The following is an 18,782-nucleotide window of genomic DNA, read 5'->3' as shown; positions in this document are numbered from 1 at the left end:
GTATATGTGAGGATGGGTCCACCCACATTCGACTATATTTTAGAAAAAATAAGGTCAAAATTAAGAAAACATTGGAAAAATTGTCATGGAAATCCTATAACCATAGAAGAAAAACTAGTGATTACTCTTAGGTAAGTAATGATTTGATTGAAAAAAAAACCAAATAAATACACATGAAAATAAATGTAAGCACGATTTAAAAAACAAAATATTGTTTAAAAGTAAATAATAAAATAATAACCAAAAATAATGAGTAAAGACAGCACTAATTAATTTTTCTACGTCCATTTTGAAGCTCCGATACTGGAGTTCAGCTAGCAGAAAAATGAAAAATTCAATTCTATCATCTATGCTCGTTTATAGCAGCGCGTATGAGTCACTAGTCGCAGCTTCGTTGTGCACGCTCATATTCGAATGTACTAGGTTATTCTATAAGCGCTGATGCATCACTGCTACCATCTCCGCTATCATCTATGCTCACAGCTCCGTTGTGAACGTACCCTAATCCGAAGACTTAAGATTCCCGATAATTGGTTAAAAATAATTCTTTCAATAATATAACTGTAGAAAAGGTGAAACAAAATTTAGTATTTTATTTTCAAAAGTATTTAGATTTACGAAATTTGCAACCGTAGCATTTTATGTAATGCCTAATTACTTTAGGAAACGTTTGAATGATATAGTCAGTTTTAGCAATGTGCATTTTTCTACACAATTTATAAAAGACTATTGCAAAAAAAAAAAAATCATTTATTAAAATAATATATTGTACATATTTGTTCAAACCTGTTAAATTTTAAAAATATTATGTTAATTAGGATAAAACAAACTAACAAAAAGCGAAAAGAATTAAGAAAAATTAAATATTTTAAATATAAATATCGCTACAAATAAATGTAAAACAAATTTATAACCTTAAAGGGAGCACTTAATATTTTGTAACAACTAACAAATAAAATAATATTTACAAATACAACTAACTAATCTTTAAATAACAAATAAAATCACAATTAGTTGTACGCTCATTAATTTAATAAAATATGGAGAGGCTTTAGAAAAACTAACTCTAAAAGTGACGTCACTTTCAATTTTTTTTATAAAAACATTACTTTTTTCCAATAAAAAGGTTATTATCCAGAAAGTTTTAGTCCGAATTCGATTCTGATGATACGGTTAGAAAGACAGATAAATTTTCTAAAAATTGATACCATTTTGAAGCATATGTTATTCTCCAAACAGTCTCAATCTTCCTCCGAGTGTTAGTTATCAAGTTGTTTAATTCATTGAAAACACTTTTAGATGGACCAGTAGTCAATTTTTAAAGTAGATTGTCTTAAAATAAGGAAGTCAAAGGTTACAAATTGCACTTTAAACATTTACTTCTGATCTCACTGAAATATTTGAGAAAATGTTAGAGAATTTTTTAAGACAATCTACTTTAAAAATTGACTACTGGTTCATCTAAAAAAGGTTTCAATGAATTAAACTACTTGATAACTAACACTCTTGAGTGCTCGTGAACACGTTTTCTTGCAAAACAAACGTAATTTCTCATACGAAGATAAAAGGAATCCTGGAAAATGATATACCGTTTGAAAGCCCATTGAACAAGGAAACTTTTATAAAAAGCGCCAGCACCTAGGTCTGATAATGATCACATAAGGGCCTAATGAGTTTTCTTCAAAAATTTCGATTACTTTTATTTTTCCAGTATTCGGAGGAAGATTGAGGCTGTTTGAGAGTAACTTATGCTTCGAAATGGTGTCAATTTTAGAAAATTTATCTGTCTTTCTAACCGTGTCATCAGAATCGAATTCGGACTAAAACTTTTTGAGTAATAACATTTTTATTTCAAAAAAGTAATGTTTTTAGAAAAAAACTTTGAAGTGACGTCCCTCAAGAACAGTGGAAAATATGAAGTTGGCCAATACGTCATTGAACTCCACTTTAGATGTACTACACACAGTAGGCCTATGGACAATACTTACTGGTTCACCTTGTATACAAATCAATTTGGACATCGATCTGGGACCTATACAGCCGTACTGTGGGTGTTCCGCAAAATGTTTTGAAATTCAGTGAGAATCTAATCTTTACCAACCCAAAGTTCTTCATTATATTAGCAACCAATTTGATGCTTGTTCAAAAACATTAAGCCAGAATCTTTTACAAATAAGATTATTTTATTTCCTGGCATTTTTTGAGAAACTTAAAAACGTTATTTTTTTTGCATATTTTTGTAGTACTTGAGCTCCTAAAAGAAACAAATACTTTTTTCTTTTTTAAATCGGTTAGGTTTTTCAAAAGTTATGATAATTTAAAAAAAAAAAGACAAATTTCAGTTTAATGTCAAAATTACCTTAATTTTTTTTTTTTTTAAGAAGCTGTTCAAACTGGGCACCATCAACGGATAGGCAAGCCAAAACTCTGGACTCCCACGCTCTGTTTGTAGCAGCATTTATGGTGGCTAAGTCAAGATCTAGGCAGGCTACTAGAGTTATTCGACGTTCCAGATCTTCGACTGAAGCCACGGGATTAAGGTTACTGTACACTTTATTTTTTAGATATCTCCACAAAAAATAGTCCATCGGGGTTAAGTCCAGAGATCGAGGTGGCCATTGGATGGGACAATGAGTCCCTACTTTTCATGGAAATTTCTGTCCAGGTAACCTTGAACAACTCTCGCATTATGTGCCGGGTAACCATCTTGTTGAAAATACATATCTAGCTGACGTTGTAGAGGAACATCTTCAAGCAGAACTGGCAAAATGTCTCTTAACAAAAAGTTAGTTACCTTGCACCAGTTAAATTCTCTCTGTAGAAGTATGGGCCGATTAGTTCGATTTCCTAAAACTCCACACCAAACGTTTGTAGAAAAAAAAACAACCTGAACGTCGAATAACTCTAGCCTGCCTAGATCTTGACTTTGCCACCATAAGTGCTGCTACAAGCAAAGCGTGGGAGTCCAGAGTTTTGGCTTGCCTATCCGTTGATTGTGCCCATTTTGAACAGATTCTTTAAGAAAAATAACGTAATTTTGACAATAAACTGAAATTTGTTTTTCATATTTTAAATTACCATAACTTTTGAAAAACCTAACTGATTTCAAAAACTTTTTTGGTTTTTTTTAGGAGCTCAAATACTATAAAATATGCACAAAAAAATATAACGTTCCATTTGAAAAAACAAAGTTGGATACTGTATCTCGGGATACAGGGGTTTAAAAAAATGGGTGAATCACTGAAAATAAACTAGACTAAAAATGATTAAATACGTGTTTTTTATTATTTCGAAATTTCCGGCAATTTAAAAAAAAAAGTAGGTGGAGCATATAACTCTGGTCACCCTGTACAGGCGCCACGTTAGCCGAGCGGTCAGAGGCGAGACCTTCAAAACTAATGTGTATTGTGGTGGTACTCGGTTCGATTCCCCGGTCTTAGGTCTTGGATTTTATTTAATGTTTAATATGAGAACTTTGTAGTAAAGTATGTTTGCTAGTAACCTCCGTCCACTACCACAAATTGTGTTAGTTGGGCATAAAGTGCGCCAGAAAAAATAGGCATTACCTTTACTTTATTTTTTGTCCTTTTTATATTAAATTTTTAACGAATCTCTAGTATATTAGGCAATCCGTTGAATTTTATAAATGAAACGAGGCATCAGATAAAATGGTAGCATTTCATTCACTGCTGGTAAAATCTCTATCTGACAGAAATCAATACTTCCTTTTTTTAAAAATATTGTAGGTAGTTTCCAGGATTAGCAAGCTATATTATTGTTAATACTGAGGCCAATTAAATGGGTGTTTACTTCAGTTCAATCATGGATATTAAAAAACAAAACAAAATAACGCTCAATTCATTTAGAATGAAACAAATACTAATAATAATTTTGTAAGCTCATGTTTCACAAAGTAACGCACCTCTTCTCTAATAACTGAATGATTTAATTGAATTATTTGTCCTCGAGTTATGAAATTGATTCTCATAAAGAATAATTAATTTTTTTATCAGTAAGGTGGGAATTATCCCTAAATCTCTTTTTATGTCAATGTAAAATTTATAAACCACTGATTTGGATGAACTTTTTACATGTTTTTTGAATATTTTGAAACAACAGTTTCACATAAATGTTAACGTGATTTTTCATGCAATTGCCAACTTCTAATATTATCATTGTATTTTTCGAAACAAATATAATTTTCTTTGGTTTATATTGTATAATTTTTGTAATTGTGTTTATGTTAAATAAAAAAGATCGCTTGTTAGACTCTTGTAACGTTACTTAATTTCAAAATAATTTCTAAGGGAAAGATTGTGTGTGACATACACATTTTTTGATTATTTTTCGCATGTAAAATGTTATACTAATTTTTCATTTTTTTACCCTTTATTCCCATTTTTAATAATTTTTACCGTTTATTCTGCTTTTTATATCTTTCCATCTCTTCCATCAGTTCTCCACCTCTTTTCTTGTCATCGCGGCAAATTTTCGAGTCCGACAGTTGGGATGGTTTGACCATGTTTTGAGAATAGTGGATGGACAGGAGGCCAAGCAAATGCTGAACCCATTGGCAAGAGAGCTAGAGGCAGACCTCTAGCTCTAATTAATAGCACTTTCGTACTATGTACGAGGAGTACATTGGAAGTCTTGGCCAAGCTAGAGAAGAATCTCTTGCGGGGATGAAAAGGATGCCACGGGATAGGGATCGATGGAAAGGTTGGATAGGGACTGCTTCCCCATGCCACACGGCACAAAGGAGATAGTGAAACAAAAAAAAGAAGATACTGATTTTTCACATTTTTACTGATTTTTCACATTTTTACTGATTTTTCACATTTTCTCTGATTTTTCACATTTTTACTGATTTTTCATATTTTTTACTGATTTTTCACATTTTTACTAATTTACTAAATAAAAAAATTAGTAAAAATGTTTAAAACCAATAAAAATGTAAAAATAATCATCATAATGTTAAGATATTCATAAAAATGTAAAAAATTAGTAAAATTGTGAAAAATCATTAAAAAATCTGTGAGAAAAAGCAAAAACAAGAAAAATTTGTAAAAAGGTGAAATTAATTGGTAAAAATGTTGAATATTAGTTAAAACGCGAAAAATCAGTACAAATTAATAAAAAGTTGAAAAAAAAGTTAAAAAATTAGTAAAAATGTGTAAAAGCAGTAAAAATGTAAAAATAATCATCAATAAGTTGAAAAATCATAAAAAACGGAAAAAATAATAAAATTGTGAAAAATTAGTAAAATTGTGAAAAATCATTAAAAAATCTGTGAGAAAAAGCAAAAACAAGAAAAATTTGTAAAAAGGTGAAATTAATTGGTAAAAATGTTGAATATTAGTTAAAACGCGAAAAATCAGTACAAATTAATAAAAAGTTGAAAAAAAAGTTAAAAAATTAGTAAAAATGTGTAAAAGCAGTAAAAATGTAAAAATAATCATCAATAAGTTGAAAAATCATAAAAAACGGAAAAAATGGTAAAATTGTGAAAAAGTAGTAAAATTGTGAAAAATCATTAAAAATCTGTGAAAAAAGCAAAAACAAGAAAAATTTGTAAAAAGGTGAAAAAAAAGTTAAAAAATAGTAAAAATGTGTAAAACCAATAAAAATGTAAAAATAATCATCAAATAGCTGGAAAATCATAAAAAACGGAAAAAATAGTAAAATTGTGAAAAAGTAGTAAAATTGTGAAAAATCATTAAAAATCTGTGAAAAAAGCAAAAACAAGAAAAATTTGTAAAAAGGTGAAAAAAAAGTTAAAAAATAGTAAAAATGTGTAAAACCAATAAAAATGTAAAAATAATCATCAAATAGCTGGAAAATCATAAAAAACGGAAAAAATAGTAAAATTGTGAAAAAGTAGTAAAATTGTGAAAAATCACAATTCACTAAAAATCTGTGAAAAAAAGCAAAAACAAGAAAAATTTGTATAAAGGTGAAAAGAAAAGTTAAAAATATAGTAAAAATGTTAGAAATCAGTCAAAATGCGAAAAATAAGTAAAAAGTTGAAAACTCGTAAAAAAGTTGAAAAATTAATAAAAATGTAAAAATAATCATGAAATAGTTGAAAAATTCATAAAAATGTAAAAAATCGGTAAAAATGTGAAAAATCTATAAAAGGTGTGTTGGTCTAGTGTTCAATAGTGTGGCTTTGTATGGTGGATTTTGTGTGGCTTTAAAAAAATAGTTTATAGTAAAGTGTGAGCTTCCGCCCCCCTGTCCACGACACCTAATTGGTAGTTTGACGTTAAGCTGCACCCGAATAAATAGGCGATTACTTTAATTTCTTTAAGGAGCGTCAGTATAAGATTGCTTACTCCCTACAGAACTCACTATATATATATTTAGGAGATATATTCCCAGTTATATAGAATGGAAAGGAGCGGTTTTGCTACATATCTCCGAGTTATCCGTTCGCATCACCGCACAACAATCTGTTACACTGAATGAATATAAGGCCGATACTTCAGTCAATATATTCTTGGTAGAAATATTATAAGGAATTTTCGAGTTAAAAAAGCGTTTGATTCAATCAAAATGCAAAATAAGCCTATTTTCACTTTTATACTCTTTTTATTTCATATATATTTTTGCCTCTAATCTTTTATCACTTTTTTTGGGTAAGCCATTGTTTAATCATTTGTCGACTACGACTCCAATTTAAGCTTAGTTTGTGTAACTTTAAATTACGAGATTGTAAAGATTGATTTTGAAGATTGTAGGATTTTAAAGATTGTAGGATTTTAAAGATTGTAGGATTTTAAAGTTTGTAGGATTTTAAAGATTGTAGGATTTTAAAGATTGTAGGATTTTAAAGATTGTAGGATTTTAAAGATTGCAGGATTTTAAAGATTGTAGGATTTTAAAGATTGTATGAATAATACATATTGTAGAAAGTGTTCATCTTTTTTTTTTTTTGATGGCTGTTCATTAATCTAATAGAAAAGAAGAATATTACCAATTTCAGTCATAATTTTGTTAAGTTTTTGCCAAGCATTCGACCTAAAAGGACTAGGTCATCTTCAGTGCTTAAGCTATTAACAATTATAGTATTTTTTTACTTCGTTAACATTAAACAATGCACCTAAAATTTGAGTACCTTATCTGTCAGCCAAAAAGACCCACTAACCTTTATTATTAAATTGGTCATTACGCTAAAACTGCACATTAAAAGAAAGCCTAACCTGAGACTTTTGCCTATCATAGGGAAATATGAAATTGATGCAACTAAATAGTCCATTCCAGTTGTGATTTTACTGCTTAGTAGTGTCCAGGGTCATAGGTTAGCCTTTCGGCTATCTTCGGGAGTTGTCGGAGAGATAAGGTTTGCTTCAATTGTACTGCCATTTTGAAATAAAAACCATTGTATATAAATATACATAATGATTACAAATTTTTAAAGAAATTACTTGGACCCGTTAACTGAAAATATTCATTCATACTTCTAGCTAGCTGATTCTTTTTCCCTTAAAGTTGACAGTCTGACCCGATAATAGAGGTTAAAAGAATTTTTAAGAATTGCATTACTTCCTAAAAGAAAGAAAGAACTCTTCCAGAGTTCTCTAAAACAAAATGGCCACCAAGGACTAGGTTGACAGTACGCTTATTTGCTTCCTTGCTCGTTCCAATCAAACCTCCTAAAATTGATCGGCTATGTTCAAATTTATTAATTGTGTAAGCCTAAATTTCATTAATAGCTCTGTTAAAATAAATTTCTCTAGATTCGCAACATGTACTTAATTTAGGCGAACGGCATGCACTACTAAAGTGCACTTAGTCTTCTAACAAAGTGTTAATTTAAATGTATTTCTAAATAATTAAAACACGAAGGAAAAAGTTATATAGTACAACAGTTATACCCTCATTATTTGTACTAAATTACAAGAAAGGCTAACTGTGTAGCCTAATTAAAAAGTTAGCCTCTTCTATACTGTTTAATTTCCGTCTATTTATAGCACACTTTTTGTGTATTTCCTTTTAAATTATTATTATTTTTTGGATGAGGTTATTGTTTTATATGTGCGGAATGGAAACGTAAAACAAATTAGCATTATTGTCAAAAATATAATCAACTTTGGTACTTTTCATGGACTAGCTTCGCTGTAATCTCCATTGCCTACGTCTTTTTTTGTCAGCTGGACCACTTTTCCTACCATTCCCCCCTCCCAAAAAAACTCTTTTGTACTTTTTTTTTGTAACTATCCATATTTCGGTGTACAAATAGATTTTGAATTAAACATAAATATATAATAGTTACCTATCCAACGAGTAAACAAATTTTGAAGTTCAATCCAAAGGCTAGCGCTTTTCACAGGCTCCAGCACATGCGCAATGGTCCATTCCAGTTGGCATTTTACTGCTTAAATCCTTTCGGCTATCTTCGGGAGTTGTCGGAGTTATAAGGTTTAGCTTTAATTGTACTGCCATTTTGAAATAAAGAAGTATGTATAAAATTAAAATGCTTTGTAAAATGACCACCATCCTGGTCGTTCTATAATGGCTTTCTCAAGTGATTGTTAACGTTAAATTAAATCTTTCGTTTTCTATTCACTCACTAATAGAAATTAAAACTAAAAAAGATCCACTCGTAATCTCTGTTTAAGGGGTTATAGGCAGTCAGAAATTTGAAAAAATCGATTTTTTTTTTTTTTTAATATTAAAGTATAGTATCTCAGGAATGTTATCCTAAAATTTCAAGTCGATCCGAGCAAAATTGTAAGAGTGAAAATGGACGAGAATCGAATTACCATCGCTGAGCACAGAGCTCAACTTGCTACGCGGGAGGCAAGAATCCTACGCAGACAGCAGAAATCGGAAAACTTGGACATTTTGGAAGACATGGAGGACTTATTTTATGGGCCTGGAATCGATTGCACTGTGTAAGTTGAAAAAAAAAAATTATCCAGGTTTTATTCGCAAACCTTTAACCGCTGAAAACTTTAAACGCGTTTTTCTCAAAACTACGTTTTCAAAGTCGGTGGACACGATATCTCCAAAATCTACTGCACCGATCTTTTTGAAATTTTACGTATTTCTTTTACACATATTAAAATCGTACTTGGACGAAGGATATATTTTTTTTCCAATGAATAGAATTTGTTTTACAAACATAAAATGGTCAATTTTTTAGTGAAAATCGTGACTCAAACTTTAAAGTTGTCCCAAAAATTAAAAATTCAATTTTTTCTAAATCCTTCGTTCAAGTACGAGATAAAGTTATCTACTAACGAAATCTTTTCGAAATTTTGATTTCAGATGACCCAGTCTCAAGATATCATGTCCACGAGAGGGTTGCATTTTTTTGACGAGTTGCCTTAAAATATTTGCCATTAGTACAATTATTATTAATTTGTAACGAAAAAATTACAATGAGTTCTTTAAACATAACTGATATGACGCAAAAGTTCCCGAATAAAAAATTTTTTCCCCCAAAAAATTGAAAAAATGACTTTTTTTGCTCCTCTGACTGCCTATAACCCCTTAAATCTTCATTAAAAAATTTTCATGACATTTTGAAAAACAGTTTCCTATTTTACTAACTATTTTCCTGTTTTTCTTGCAAGAGATAACAAAAAAAAACAACGTTTTTTCGATTCCTTTGCTAAATTAAAAGTTTACAGGGAATTCCTCTACATTAAGAAATCTCCTAACATCTGTATTTTAAGACTATGATATAGACCAGTGGTTCCCAATCTTTTTTCATTAGTGTACCCCTTTACCTGATTGTTTCCTTAGTGTGTACCCCTAACATATATATATAAAATAAATAATCGTATTCTTGATGTTACGTATTGTAACTTTAAATTAACAGCAAAACAATCTGAATATAATGTGTCTTGTGAAGAACATATACATACGAGGATCGTTTGAAAAGTCCGTGCAAAGTCAGAGATATCTGACTGGCGCGTATCGAGGTTATGTTTAGTTAGTAGCATCTCTTGGAAGAACACACACCAAGTTTCAGCCAGATCAGTCTATTTCTTTGTATTTGGCATTCGTTTGAATCGAGGAAGTCGAGTGATTTTCAAAAAATGGACGAAAAAGAATTTCGTGTGTTGATTAAACACTACTTTATGAAAGGCAAAACGCCTGAGGAGACTAAAGAGAAGCTTGATAAACATTATGGTGACTCTGCACCTTCGATTAGAACAGTTTATAAGTGGTTTCAAAATTTTCGGAGTGGCCATATGGGCACAAGTGACGCTGAACGTTCTGGACGCCCTGTTGAGGTTACTACTCCAGAAATCAATTATAAAATCCATGATATGGTGATGGATGACAGAAGAGTGAAGGTGCGTGAGATTGCTAGTGCTGTGGGCATCTCGAATGAACGGGTACATAATATTTTGCATCAACATTTGGACATGACAAAGCTATCCGCAAGATGGGTGCCGCGATTGCTCACGCTTGACCAAAAACGAAATCGTGTGAAGTATTGCAAGGACGGTTTGCAGCTGTTCCAGAAGAATCCGCAGGACTTTAAGCGTCGTTTCGTCACTGTGGATGAAACATGGATACATCTGTGCCAAAAAAGGCGAAGACCGTTCCTTCGGCCGGAAAGATTATGGCGACTGTCTTTTGAGATTCGCAAGGAATAATCCTCATCGACTATCTGGAAAAGGGTAAAACTATTACAGGTGCATATTATTCATCGTTATTGGACCGTTTGAAAATCGAGCTGCAAGAAAAACGCCCACGATTGGCCCACAAAAAAGTCCTTTTCCATCACGACAACGCACCAGCTCACACCTCAGCAGTTGTGGTCGCAAAATTAATGGAAATAGGGTTCCAACTCGTTTCACATCCCCCCTATTCTCCAGACTTGGCTCCCTCGGACTACTATTTGTTCCCCAATATGAAGAAATGGCTGGCGGGAAAAAGATTTTATTCAAACGAGGAGGTGATTGCAGAAACGAATGGCTATTTTTCAGACTTGGACAAATCCTATTATTCGGAAGGGATCAACAAACTAGAGCAGCGTTGGACGAAGTGTATAAGCCTAAAAGGAGACTATGTTGAAAAATAAAAAAGGTTTACCCCAAAAAATTAAGTAGTTTTTATTTTTGCACGGACTTTTCAAACGACCCTCGTATGATATGTTCCTATTCGAAAAATCATTTATGAATAGGTAAACATTTCAAACCAATAACTATTGCAGGGGTCGTAAATTGAAACAGCAAAGCGTTAATAAAGGAGAAGTAAATTATATGCGGGCCATGTGTAATATTAGTCAAAACTAAAGCAACATTTTGTCGAATTTTTACATTTTCAAGAAATCATTTAATAATTTTTGATATACAAATATATTTACTTTTAAAAAAAATACTGCAGTATCGAATGAGTACTTAATTCTTATTATTATAATAATTTTGTAATTAAGTTGTAGGAATCATTTGTTATATAATTTGTTTCTCATTAATAATACAATATATCTGTATAATTTTTATATCTTCCGCCATAATAACTTTTTTTTGGCGTATCCCTAAACAATCTTTCGCGTATCCCAGGTTGGGAACCGCTGCTATAGACAATTTCAATATTTAAAAGTATTTATTAGAAGCCTACATAGATGAAATAACCTCGCTAAGTTATGGGAAAATAATGTTTAACTTTATTTTGCTTTTGAACAGTCAACTAACCGTTTTCACCTTGACTTTAATCAGTTTTTATCTTGGCTGAACCGTTAAAGAAGTTTTTGAACTGTATTTTTTACTTATTTATTCTGAAATTCTCTCGTCTCCCGCTTCCCACATAGCCTCATAATCTTTTACAAAGTATAAAAGCTGAACAATATATATGACAGTCATTATTGTATTCACAGTTCATTATTCTACGTATTTCCTCGAGTTCATTATGATTTCTTTTGTCTCCATTTCCAAATAATGGCTGTTATTTTTTTTAAAGAAAGAATTTTACCTCAGACATTATATTCTACATCTTTTCTTCGGTCTTAGAATTTCATGTTAAATATAATTTATACAACCAAAAGTCTAACAAAAATATATATTCTTTAAACAAGAGAGAACAAGATCTCCCGGTATTTCTTTTATTATTCTCTTCTAAAAGTATAAAACTCCATTCAATTTAAAATGAAAAAGTAAAAGCAGATCCAGCAACATGGCTGGGCTATCTTTTTATTTCTATTCTCCGATTCCATTTCGCAAATTTTTCATCCAATTTCCGAATTGTTCTAAACATAGATTCAACTCTCTTTTACTCTTTTCCAATTTTACAGGAATTATGGGCCTTCGTGCAGACAGTTTTATTTTGGGTGGAAAACGAAATGTATGTTTTGAAGTCATTCGATTGATCAAATGTAAAAAATCTACTGTAAATACTTATCACAACTTACTTTTTCCTTTTTTGGCCAAGTATTCGATCTAAAGACTACATCATCTTCAAGACTTTTAATAATAAATTATAATTTGTAAGGGAATGGATTAGCTATGCGGTTAGCGTACTGGACTCCCACGCGAAGGTCCCGGGTTCGAATCCAGCTGCTGACCCTTAGATTTTCTCTTCCTAGGAGCTTCTTACAGCTCACTGTCCGGTGATGGACAGTGTTGTCTGTAACGAGAGAACACTGTCCGGAGGCCGGCAGTGCACTGAAAAAAGCTCCGGGCGCCAATAACCTTAGATGTTGACGCGCCTTAAACATTAAAAAAAGAAAGAAGATAATTTGTAGTTTAGTTCCACAATGCTGGATAATACATTTCATTTTATTTGTCGTAGAATACATTGTATCCCTGATCGGTTTCGGGACTTTGAGCCAGCATCAGAGATATCGTTTTAAATTCGTTTAATAGAGAGAGGTTTTTATATGCAGGGTGTATACGGAGTAGAGGTCGACACTTCGGGAGGTGATTCAGCAGCTCAAATGCAACAAAAAATATTCTATTCACTTTGGCCCGATTCTCAATAGTGTCCAAGATATTTGCATTTATAACTTTTCCGTCGATATTCGCGTTTTTTTACCATAAAAACGGCCGTAACTTTTCTATCCTTTATCCTACAACAAATCTGCTTATCCCAAATGAAAGAGCATTCAATATTCTATAAATCTGCTTAACCCAGAGCTTCAAAACGTTTCTTATAAACAATGGAATTTTTACTTTAATGTCTAAAAATTATTACTGTTTAAAAATTATTAGTATTTTATTACAACTTGGTTTTTCAAAATTTTCTATTGAACCCTATTTGAAACTAAGCAAATTAACCTTCGATTATAAAAATAGCACTTGTTTGAAATATTTCCTAACATTTTCTCAAATATTTCAGAGAGATCAGAAGTAAATGTTTAAAGCGCAATTTGTAACCCTTGAGTTCCTTATTTTAAGACAACCTACTTTAAAAATTGACTACTGGTCCATCTAAAAGAGTTTTTTAATGAATTCAACAACTTGATAAACTAACACTGTTGAGTGCTCGTGAACACGTTTTCTTGTAAAACAAACGTAATTTCTCATACGAAGATAAAAGAAATCCTGGAAAATGATATACCGTTTGAAAGCTCATTAGACAAGGAAACTTTTATAAAAAGTGCCAGCACCTAGGTCTGATAATGATCACGTAAGGGCCTAATGAGTTTTCTTCAAAAATTTTGATTACTTTTATTTTTCCAGTATCCGGAGGAAGATTGAGGCTGTTTGGAGAATAACTTATGCTTCAAAATAATGTCAATTTTTAGACAATTTATCTGTCTTTCTAACCGTGTCATCAGAATCGAATTCGGACTAAAACTTTTTGAGTAATAACATTTTTATTGCAAAAAAAGTAATGATTTTAGAAAAAATCTTTAAAGTGACGTCACTCAAGAACAGTGGAAAATATGAAGTTGGCCAATATGTCATTGAACTCCACTTTAGATGTACTACACACAGTAGGCCTATGGACAATACTTACTGGTTCACCCTGTATATCGCTTTTAGGGAGTGACCACTTACCACGTAACGCAGTGAAAAGGACAAGGTATTCCCAATATCTGTGCCCATAGTTAACCTAACTTTCCATAGAAAATTGTTTTAATGAAGTTTTATATAACTGTATGTACGTAGAAAATCCATTTGCGGGAAAAATTTGGGACAATTGAAAAAACAAAGAAAATCTGTTCGCGTATAGTGAATAAAAATTACTGCAAAAACAGGCCATGTTTTAAAAGATTGGGACCTATACGATAGCAATATTTCCTGTTTTAAGAGGGTAAGAGAAAAAGGTAAAAAAGGAAATTTACTACAAATGACTTGTTACGGTTGCACGAACTGAGGAAGTATTTATAGCAACATACGTGTGCCTATGTTAGCTTATTTGTGGCTGTTGGGCGTGTGGGTGGTATTGATCAGTTTTATCAGAAAACAAAAGAGCCGGAAGTCAAAAAAAAGGTAGCCAATTGGAGAAAAAGGCGCTTACTTTCCAATTAAAGGAGAGAAAATTAAAATTTCAGTGATTATCGAAGCCTCATACTAGTGATGAACATTTTAAGTTTGGTGTATCTAAATTAAAAATAATAATATGCTAAAAGGGAGGGGATTAGCTATGAGGTTAGCATACTGGACTCCCACGCGGAGGTCTCGGGATCGAATCCAGCTGCTGACCCATAGATTTTCTCTTTCTAGGAGCTCACTGTCCGGTGATGGACAGTGTTGTCTGTAACGAGAGAACAAGATGACGCGCCTTAAATAATTAAAAAAATAAAAATAATATGCTAAACCCGCGTACCACATATCGCATCTAGAAATATCTAAAATTTTGTAAAATTTGCCTCTTCAAAAAATCTGATGTTAACACTGTCACGATCTTTCTCTTACCGCTTTTATTACGTAATTAAATTTTCTTGGAATACAAAAATTTATACCTAATAGTAAAATTAAGGTTAACTGTTATTTCAGTTAGGCTTTATGTCCGATTTTCGATAAGTTGTCTTGTACGAATTGGTAGATAAAGGTAGTCTAATTATGTCTATTTTGAAGATACAGTCGCAGCCGTATTATTTTTTTCGTTTCAGGCTATTTATTAAAAATCAAAAAGCGCTAATTTCATACAGCTTAGCGCTGTACGTGAAATTCGATAAAACGTAAGTTATAGAATAGCGTGCGATTTTCAGCCTGCCGAGGCGTATCTGCATCCTTTGAAAGTTTAAGCCTGGGGTCCCCAAACTGTTTACACAGGGGGCCAGTTCACTGTCCCTCAGACCGTTGGAGGGCCGAACTATAAAAAAAAACTATTTTAAAGTCAAAAAAGCAAAACGGGAACAAATAGAATATTTCAAATAAAGAACAAGTAAATTTAAATCACCAAACTGCCCAGTATTTCTGTGGGAATTATGGAACCGGCTTTTGGCTAATGAGATGGTCAATGTCCGGTTTAGTTATAGTGCTTTGCCTTTCTTCCTACTTCTGGCTGTTATTTTACCCTGTTTTCGGAGCCGTGACGCGTGCATCCCGCGTCATCGGAAGTAGTACTCTACATGAGCGACGCAGCGCTTTGCAGCACCACCACATATAGTGCTCCTCTCCCTTGACCACCAATGAAAGAGATGCCCCTTCCGGATGTGCGGCGGGGGCCGGATTAATGTCCTCAGGGGGCCGCATGTGGCCCGCGGGCCGTAGTTTGGGTACCCCTGGTTTAAGCTAAATAAAGAAGAATGAGTTAGATTAGTTGACTTTATCCGCTCTTCCGCGGCCACTTCTTTAGATAATTCTTACCGAGTTTCCTGTTATGTCGGACGGATTCTCCAAGTGACTCCTGTCTTGATCGGCCCGAATTCAAAATTATACTTTGCTGTCTACATAATAGCTTCTGTTTGTAGACTGTATTCTCCAATAAATTTCCTCGGACATAGTATTGTAAGAATTTAAGTAAGTAGCTAAGTATGTAAACGAAACCATCTACTTGATCGAAGGTAATGTACAAACATATATATTTCATGACGTAAATATATAATAACTTTTATTACAATAATGTTTCTGGTAAAATATGTTTTAAGGGCAGTTCTTAGGATGGGATGTTGTAGATTTTCCTTAGTTATTTCAGTAAAATTTCAATTCAGTACTGAATTTTATTAGCTCTAAAGAGAAGAGACTCTTGTGGCTGCCATAAAAGTGGGAAGGTTGCTTTGGTTGGGTCCTCTTCACAGAATGAGTGTGGAAAGAGCTCTTCGAAAGGTCTATGAAGTACACCCTGGAGGTAGAAGATCTAGAGGTTGGCCAAGGTTGCGTTGGATGTAGAGGATGTGGAGGTGGATCTGCAAATGATGGGCGTAAGAGAGTTGAGAAGGATAGCCATGGGCAGAGATGGTCGGGACTTCCTGGTAAAGGGAGGCCAAGGCCCTGCAAGGGCTGTTACGCCAAAGGAAGAAGAAGCATTTCAGTACATTGATTGAAAGAATTAAAAATTTGGGGCTTAATTTTTAAAATTGTTATAAAAAAAAAATAATAATGTAGTTCATTTTCTCCTTTGAGAAATGGCCTGCTTTTATAAATGATGTGTACACAATAAAATTAATATCGCAAATTTAACTAAATAACAAACAAAATTCTGTCTAACTGATGCTGGATGTAGTTCCCCTCAAATTGGGCGCTGCTAAGACGTCTACAGTAAGAGAAAGATATATCCTTTCTAAAAAAACATTCAATTTGGGTTAATTTGACTCGATCACAACACTATCGCAAGCTGATTGTGAAAATGCAAATTTTATAGCCGAAACAGATGACGTTGGGACATAGAGATAGTAAAAAAAAATACTTTAACATTAACGGAATATTTTATTTATTTATTTATTTTTTGCAATATCAAGCATCGCTAGTATCCTTGTGAACAATTAGCTGTGCAGACAAAGCTACAACTAATTGGCTCTCATTTCAATTTCGTTTCCACCAGTGATTTGTATGAATAAATAATGAATTCATTTCACTGTAGAACTGAACGCCATTTCAATTTATTATACATAAATTGCAATTGTTAATTAAATATGTTGTATATATTTCTTGATTGCAATGAAATGTTTCATCTACCCATATTTAATGAGATACTTTCAAATAATGTACGTGGGTCGTTTGAAAAGTCCGTGCAAAAATAAAAACTACTTAATTTTTTGGGGTAAACCTTTTTTATTTTTCAACATAGTCTCCTTTTAGGCTTATACACTTCGTCCAACGCTGCTCTAGTTTGTTGATCCCTTCCGAATAATAGGATTTGTCCAAGTCTGAAAAATAGCCATTCGTTTCTGCAATCACCTCCTCGTTTGAATAAAATCTTTTTCCCGCCAGCCATTTCTTCATATTGGGGAACAAATAGTAGTCCGAGGGAGCCAAGTCTGGAGAATAGGGGGGATGTGAAACGAGTTGGAACCCTATTTCCATTAATTTTGCGACCACAACTGCTGAGGTGTGAGCTGGTGCGTTGTCGTGATGGAAAAGGACTTTTTTGTGGGCCAATCGTGGGCGTTTTTCTTGCAGCTCGGTTTTCAAACGGTCCAATAACGATGAATAATATGCACCTGTAATAGTTTTACCCTTTTCCAGATAGTCGATGAGGATTATTCCTTGCGAATCCCAAAAGACAGTCGCCATAATCTTTCCGGCCGAAGGCACGGTCTTCGCCTTTTTTGGCGCAGATTCTCCCTTGGTAACCCATTGTTTAGATTGTTCTTTGGTCTCAGGAGTGTAGTGATGTATCCATGTTTCATCCACAGTGACGAAACGACGCTTAAAGTCCTGCGGATTCTTCTGGAACAGCTGCAAACCGTCCTTGCAACACTTCACACGATTTCGTTTTTGGTCAAGCGTGAGCAATCACGGCACCAATCTTGCGGATAGCTTTGTCATGTCCAAATGTTGATGCAAAATATTAGGTACCCGTTCATTCGAGATGCCCACAGCACTAGCAATCTCACACACCTTCACTCTTCTGTCATCCATCACCATATCATGGATTTTATCAATGATTTCTGGAGTAGTAACCTCAACAGGGCGTCCAGAACGTTCAGCGTCACTTGTGCCCATATGGCCACTCCGAAAATTTTGAAACCACTTATAAACTGTTCTAATCGAAGGTGCAGAGTCACCATAATGTTTATCAAGCTTCTCTTTAGTCTCCTGAGGCGTTTTGCCTTTCATAAAGTAGTGTTTAATCAACACACGAAATTCTTTTTCGTCCTTTTTTTGAAAATCACTCGACTTCCTCGATTCAAACGAATGCCAAACACAAAGAAATAGACCGATCTGGCTGCAACTTGGTGTGTGTTCTTCCAAGAGATGCTACTAACTAAACATAACCTCGATACGCGCCAGTGGTGCTATCTCTCTGACTTTGCACGGACTTTTCAAACGACCCTCGTATTTAAAAAAAATTAATAAAGTGTTGAAAACGAATAAAAAAAAGAATAGCGTCAAAACTGACACGACTGCAATAATCATTTCTCTAATATATAAATTGTTTTGCATACATTTCAAAACATATTAAAATCTTGTAATTTATCAAACCGTATATTATTATAAACTGCCGAAAAATAAAAGTAGATCCTAGAGGAAAGACTACAATAAAAGTAGATCTCCTTAACAAAAACTTATACAGGGTGATCCATTTAAAACGCATCAATCGCTAATAACTTTTTAGGAAAGCGGAATTTCGAAAAAACTCACGAAGTAAACTATATGTTTTTTTCGGTCTAGTTTTCAAATTTTCTACCCCCGATGCTGTATCTTAATTTTTGGCGGAGTTACGGCCAAAAACCTAATTCAGATTTCATAAGGACCACTGGTTTTGAC

Source organism: Rhodnius prolixus, unplaced genomic scaffold (genome assembly GCF_049639745.1).
Source record: "Rhodnius prolixus isolate KJV_2025 unplaced genomic scaffold, Rpr scaffold_12, whole genome shotgun sequence".
NCBI lineage: Eukaryota > Metazoa > Arthropoda > Insecta > Hemiptera > Reduviidae > Rhodnius > Rhodnius prolixus.
This window is presented reverse-complemented; position numbering follows the sequence as displayed.